At 37.2% G+C, this 7,181-nt stretch overlaps 1 non-coding gene across 1 annotated transcript; it reads left to right on the plus strand.

The window, feature by feature from the left end:
* Window positions 1-2,234: 2,234 nt before the first annotated feature.
* Window positions 2,235-2,342, plus strand: LOC112700412 (small nucleolar RNA R71). Its single transcript, XR_003153319.1, has one exon. It is a non-coding gene; the product is annotated as a small nucleolar RNA R71 (small nucleolar RNA).
* The last annotated feature ends 4,839 nt before the right edge of the window (window positions 2,343-7,181 follow it).

Genomic DNA, 7,181 nt, shown 5'->3' on the forward strand with positions numbered 1-7,181 from the left:
AAGCCCAAACAAAAGGCCCAAATAGAGGAACACGCCCCAGATCCTAAGGCAGCCCAAGCCTATAAGAGAAGGGCGGTTCCCTTGAAGATAAGATGACCTCACTCAAAAGATAAGATAAGATAAGATAACTAACTTATCTTATCCAAAAGGTCACTCCACACCATTATAAATACACTGGAGCACCCAGGTATAACGCATACTCTGATTCTACTCAATACCTGCTTAATACCCTTGCTAACTTAAGCATCGGAGGGAGTCCCTTGCAGGTACCCCCACCCTCCAGGGACGAAGAATCAGCACCATCACCAAGTCCAACAAGTCAGACACGGCGGCTCCAGCCACCATCATCAAGTCGGACACAACAGCTCCGACCAGCACAGAAGATCTTGTCCGAGATCGACCTACAGTTTCAGGTAACCCTCGGAACAATAAAACATAAAAGAACAATAAAAGAAAAATAAAATTAGATAAATAAAAATTGGATTGCCTCCCAATAAGCGCTTCTTTAATGTCAATAGCTTGACAGTGGGCTCTCGTGGAGCCTCACAGGTGATCAGGTCAATGTTGTAGACTCCCAACACCAAACTTAGAGTTTGGATGTGGGGATTCAACACCAAACTTAGAGTTTGGCTGTGGCTTCCCAACACCAAACTTAAATTTTGATTGTGGGGGCTCTGTTTGATTCTGTACTGAGAGAAACTTTTCATATTTCATCTCCATTGTTACAGAAGAACACCCTTGGGTCTTAAACACAAGGTAGTCCCCATTCAATTGAATGACTAATTCTCCTCTGTTAATATCTATCACAGCTCCTGCTGTGGCTAGGAAAGGTCTTCCAAGGATGATGCATTCATCCTCCTCCTTCCTAGTGTCTAAGATTATGAAATCAGCAGGGATGTAAAGGCCTTCAACCTTTACCAACACATCCTCTACCAATCCATAAGCTTGTCTTACTGACTTGTCTGCCATTTGCAATGAGAATATGGCAGGCTGTACCTCAATGATTCCTAACTTCTCCATTACAGAGAGTGGCATAAGATTTATACCTGACCCTAGGTCACACAGAGCCTTTTGAAAGGTCATGGTGCCTATGGTACAGGGTATTAAGAATTTACCAGGATCTTGTTTCCTTTGAGGTAAAGTTTGCTGAACCCATGTATCTAGTTCACCAATGAGCAAGGGAGGTTCACCTTCCCAAGTCTCATTACCAAACAACTTGGCATTTAGCTTCATGATGGCTCCTAGATATTGAGCAACTTGCTCTCCAGTTACATCTTCATCCTCTTCAGAGGAAGAATAGTTTTCAGAGCTCATGAATGGCAGAAAGAGGTTTAATGGGATCTCTATGGTCTCTATATGACCTTCAAATTCCTTTAAGTCCTCAATAAGGAACTCCTTCTTGCTTGAGAGACATCCCCTGAGGTCTTCCTCATTGGGATTCACGTCCTCTCCTTCTTCTCTAGGTTCGGCCATGTTGATTATGTCAATGGCCTTGCACTCTCTTTTTGGATTCTCTTCAGTATTGCTTGGGAGAGTACTAGGAGGAGTTTCAGTGACTTTCTTACTCAGCTGGCCCACTTGTGCCTCCAAATTTCTGATGGAGGACCTTGTTTCACTCATGAAGCTTAAAGTGGCCTTAGACAGATCAGAGACTATATTTGCTAAGTTAGAGATGCTCTGCTCAGAATTCTCTGTCTGTTGCTGAGAAGATAATGGAAAAAGCTTGCTATTGCTAAACCTGTTTCTTCCACCATTATTAAAGCCTTGTTGAGACTTTTGTTGATCCTTCCATGAGAAATTTGGATGATTTCTCCATGAGGGGTTATAGGTGTTGCCAAAGGCTTCCCCATGTAATTTACCTCTGCCATTGCAGGGTTTTCAGGATCATAAGCGTCTTCTTCAAAAGATGCCTCTTTAGTACTATTGGATGCATTTTGCCATCCATTCAGACTTTGAGAAATCATGTTGACTTGCTGAGTCAATATTTTGTTCTGAGCCAATATGGCATTCAGAGTATCAATTTCAAGAACTCCCTTCCTCTGAGGCGTCCCATTATTCACAGAATTCCTCTCAGAAGTGTACATGAATTGGTTATTTGCAACCATTTCAATAAGTTCCTGAGCTTCTATAGGCATTTTCTTTAGGTGAATGGATCCACCTGCAGAATGATCCAGTGACATCTTAGAGAACTCAGACAGACCATAATAGAATATATCTAACATGGTCTACTCTGAAAACATGTCAGAAGGACACTTTTTGGTCATCTACTTGTATCTTTCCCAAGCTTCACAGAAGGATTCACCATCTTTTTTCTTGAAGGTCTGAACATCCACTCTAAGTTTGCTTAGCTTTTGAGGAGGAAAGAATTTAACCAAGAAGGCCGTGACCAGCTTATCCCAAGAGTCCAGGCTATCCTTAGGTTGTGAGTCTAACTATGTTCTAGCTCTGTCTCTTACAGCAAAAGGGAAAAGCATGAGCCTGTAGACTTTAGGATCCAATCCATTAGTCTTAACAGTCTCACAAATTTACAAGAACTCAGTTAAAAACTGGTAGGGATCTTCTGATGGAAGTCCATGAAACTTGCAGTTCTGTTGCATTAGAGCAACTAATTGAGGTTTCACCTCAAAATTGTTTGCTCCAATAGCAGGAATTGAGATGCTTCTTCCACCAAACTTGAAGTAGGTGTAGTATAATCACCAAGCATCCTTCTTGCATTATTATTGTTGGGTTTGGCTGCCATCTCCTTTTCTTATTCGAAAATTTCAGCAAGGTTGTCTCTGGATTGTTGTAATTTAGCTTCTCTTAGTTTCCTCTTCAGAGTTCTTTCAGGTTCTGGATCAGCTTCAACAAGAATACCTTTTTCCTTGTTCCTGCTCATATGAAAGAAAAGAGAACAGAAAAAGAAGAGAAATCCTCCATGTCACAGTATAGAGATTCCTTTATGTTAGTAGAAGAAGAAAGGGAATAAGAGTGAAGAAGAATGAATAATCCAAACACAAGGGTGAGGATAGGAGCAGAGATTTGAGATGAAGAGAAGTGTTAGTAAATGAATAAATAAATAGAATAAGATGAGAAAGAGAAGTTTTCGAAAATAATTTTTGAAAAGGAGTTAATGATTCTCGAAAATTAAAGGGGAAATAAAATTAAAATTAAAATTTAAAACAATTAATTAATTAAAAAAAGAATTTTAAAAAGGAAGGAGAAATTTTCGAAAATTAGAGAGGAAAAAGTAGTTAGGTGGTTTTGAAAAAGGTAAGAAACAAACAAAAAGTCAATTAGTTAGTTGAAAAAGATTTGAAAATCAATTTTAAAAAGATAAGAAGATAAGACGTTAGAAGGGATATTTTAAAATCAAATTTTTGAAAGAGATATGATTTAAAAAGATATGATAAAAAGATATGATTAAAAAGATATGGTTGAAAAAGATTTAATTTTTAAAATTAAAATTAATTACTTGACTAACAAGAAACTAAAAGATATGATTCTAGAATTTAAAGATTGAACCTTTCTTAACAAGAAAGTAACAAACTTCAAATTTTTTAATCAATCACATTAATTGTTAGTAAAGTTTTCAAAATTTTGAAATAAAGATAAGAAAAAGATTTTGAAAATAAATTTTTAAAAATTGCGAAAATAATAAAAAAATGAAAAAGATTTGATTTTTGAAAAAGATTTTAAAAAGATAAGATTTTTAAAATTGAAAATTTGACTTGACTTATAAGAAATAGCTAAGTTTTAAAAATTTTTTACTAAGTGACCTCAAATTTTCGAAATTTTGAGAGAAATAAGGAAAAGATAATTTTTTTTATTTTTGAATTTTTTATGATGAGAGAGAAAAACATAAAAATGACCCAAAACATGAAAATTTTTGGATCAAAACCAATGATGCATGCAAAAACACTATGAATGTCAAGATGAACAACAAGAACACTTTGAAGATCAAGATGAACATCAAGATTTATTTATTTATTTTTAATGCCTAGACACTATGAATGCAAAAATGCATATGAAAAACAACAAAAGACACAAAACAAGAAAACATAAAAATCAAACAAGAAGACTTACCAAGAACAACTTGAAGATCATGAAGAACACATGCATGAATTTTTTTCGAAAAAATGCAAAAATTTTTTTAAAACATGCAATTGACTCCAAACTTAAAAATTGACTCAAGACTCAAACAAGAAACACAAAATAATTTTTTATTTTTATGATTTTCTAATTTTTTTGAATTTTTTTTTGAAAACATATAGAAAAAAGGAAGTAATGAATTCAAAGTCCTCAATCAAAATCCCAGGAATCATACCAGGTTAGTCTAAAGCTTGATGGCCAACCAAGCTTCAGCATACCATTTTGAAACTCTAGAATTCATTCTTAAAAACTCTGAAGGATTTTTCGAAAACAGAGGGAGAAAAATTTTTTGAAAGATTTTTGAAATTTTTTTGAAAATAAAACAAAAAGAAAATTACCTAATCTGAGCAACAAGATGAACCGTCAGTTGTCCAAACTCGAACAATCTCCGGCAACGGCGCCAAAAACTTGGTGCACGAAATTGTGATCTCTAATAATGACATTCAACTTGGTGTGTGCATTTACTAACTTAGCACTTTCTTCACAACCTCACACAACTAACCAACAAGTGCACTGGGTCGTCCAAGTAATAAACCTTACGTGAGTAAGGGTCGATCCTACGGAGATTGTTGGTATGAAGCAAGCTATGGTCATCTTGAAATTTTCAGTCAGGCGGATAATATATGGTTATGGAGTTTTCGAATAATAATAATAAATAAACAGAAAATAAAGATAGAAATACTTATGTAAATCATTGATGGGAATTTCAGATAGGCGTATGAAGATGATGTGCTCCTTCTGAATCTCTGCTTTCCTACTACCTTCATCCAATCCTTCTTACTCCTTTCCATGGCAAGCTGTATGTAGGGCATCACCGTTGTCAATGGCTACATCCCATCCTCTCAGTGAAAAAGGTCCAAATACTCTGTCACAACAAGGCTAATCATCTGTTAGTTCTCGATTATGCCGGAATAGATTCCATTGATTCTTTTGCATTTGTCATCATGCCCAACAATCGCGAGTTTGAAGCTCGTCACAGTCATTCAATCCCTGAATCCTACTCGGAATACCACAGACAAGGTTTAGACTTTTCAGATTCTCATGAATACCGCCATCAATTCTAGCTTATACCACGAAGATTCTGATTAAGGAATCCAAGAGATATGCGTTCGGTTTAAGGTAGAACGGAAGTGGTTGTCAGTCACGCGTTCATAGGTGAGAATGATGATGAGTGTCATGGATCATCACATTCGTCATGGTGAAGTGCAACGAATATCTTAGAATAGGAATAAACTGAATTGAATAGAAAATAGTAGTAATTGCATTAAAACTCGAGGTACAATAGAGCTCCACACCCTTAATCTATGGTGTGTAGAAACTCCACCGTTGAAAATACATAAGTGATGCTGGTCCAGGCATGGCCGAATGGCCAGCCCCCAAAACGTGATCACAGGATCAAAAATACAATCCAGGATCCCGGATGTCTAATAAAATGTCCTCTTAATACTAGACTAGCTACTAGGATTTACAGAAGTAAGTAATTGATGCAGAAATCCACTTTCGGGACCCACTTGGTGTGTGCTTGGGCTGATCTTGAGATTTACACGTGCAGAGGCTTCTTTTGGAGTTGAACGCCAAGTTGTAACGTGTTTTTGGCGTTCAACTCTGGTTCGTGACGTGTTTCTGGCGTTTAACTCCATAATGCATCATGGAACTGGCGTTGAGCGCCAGTTTATGTCATCTAATCTCGAATAAAGTATGAACTATTATATATTGATGGAAAGCTTTGGATGTGTACTTTTCATAGCCATTGAGAGCGTGCCATTTGGAGTTCTGTAGCTCCAGAAAATCCATTTCGAGTGCAGGGAGGTCAGAATCCAACAGCATCAGCAGTCCTTTGTCAGCCTTCTTCTCAGAGTTTTGCTCAGGTCCCTCAATTTCAACCAGAAAATATCTGAAATCACAGAAAAATACACAAACTCATAGTAAAGTTCAGAAATGTGAATTTAGAATAAAAACTAATGAAAACATCCCTAATAGTAGCTAGATCCTACTAAAAACTACCTAAAAACAATGCTAAAAAGCGTATAAATTATCCGCTCATCAGCCAGCCACCTACCCTATTCCTAGTGTTAGATGCTCAAAAGGAAGCAGCTAGCGTCCAACGCCCAAAAAGGAGTCGCAAGCCAACGTTTAACACCCCTAAGGAGTCCTAGCACGTTGAGACATCCTTTGCTTTGCCCAAACACTCACCAAGTGGGCCCTAGAAGTGGATTTTTGCACTATCAACCTAGTTTATCTTATTTCTGTAATCCTTAATTATTAGATTGGTATATATAGGAAAAGATCAACCTTGTTTAGGACCTTCTACCTGATCTTCTTCCTGCCCCATTTGAATTCATCACTTTTGTATAGTATGAGTCATTAACCTCCTAAGGTTAATGTTAAGAGCTCTGCTGAGTTTCATGGATAAATAATATTACTGTTCTATTTTAATGCAAGTCTGATTCTATTCTCTTATGCATTCTCGTTTTTCATCTCATGAATTGAGGGTGACCCGTGACAATCACCCTTGTTCTATATGAGTTCCGTGCGAGTCCTAACCCGGATAGCATTGAACTAACGCTAGATATTGCATTGTGGATTCCAATAGAGTACCTGGGCAGCTTTGGATACGTGACATAAAATCCCGTTGACTGTGGGTAAGTGAAGTCTCTGTGGCGTTAAGGCTAGAGTAAGAAAAGCAACACCTTCTGATCCAGAAGATCTACCTTGTCTGTCGCACCTTGAGTAGGATCGTGAATGGGAGTGGATTGTGGTGCACGAAATTGTGATCTCTTCTTTTCACAACTCAAATAATCCCCGGTGATGAATCCAAAAACTTGGTGTTCAATACCATGGCATAAACACAACTTTGCACAACTAACCAGCAAGTGTACTGGCTCGTCCAAGTAATAAACCTTACGCGAGTAAGGGTCGATCCCACAGAGATTATTGGTATGAAGCAAGCTATGGTCACCTTGTAAATCTTAGTCAGGCAAACTCAAATGGTTATGAATGATGAATAAAACATAAAGATAAAGATAGAGATACTTATGTAATTCATTGGT

The sequence above is a fragment of the Arachis hypogaea genome, chromosome 6 (assembly GCF_003086295.3).
Source record: "Arachis hypogaea cultivar Tifrunner chromosome 6, arahy.Tifrunner.gnm2.J5K5, whole genome shotgun sequence".
Classification (NCBI taxonomy): Eukaryota; Viridiplantae; Streptophyta; class Magnoliopsida; order Fabales; family Fabaceae; genus Arachis; species Arachis hypogaea.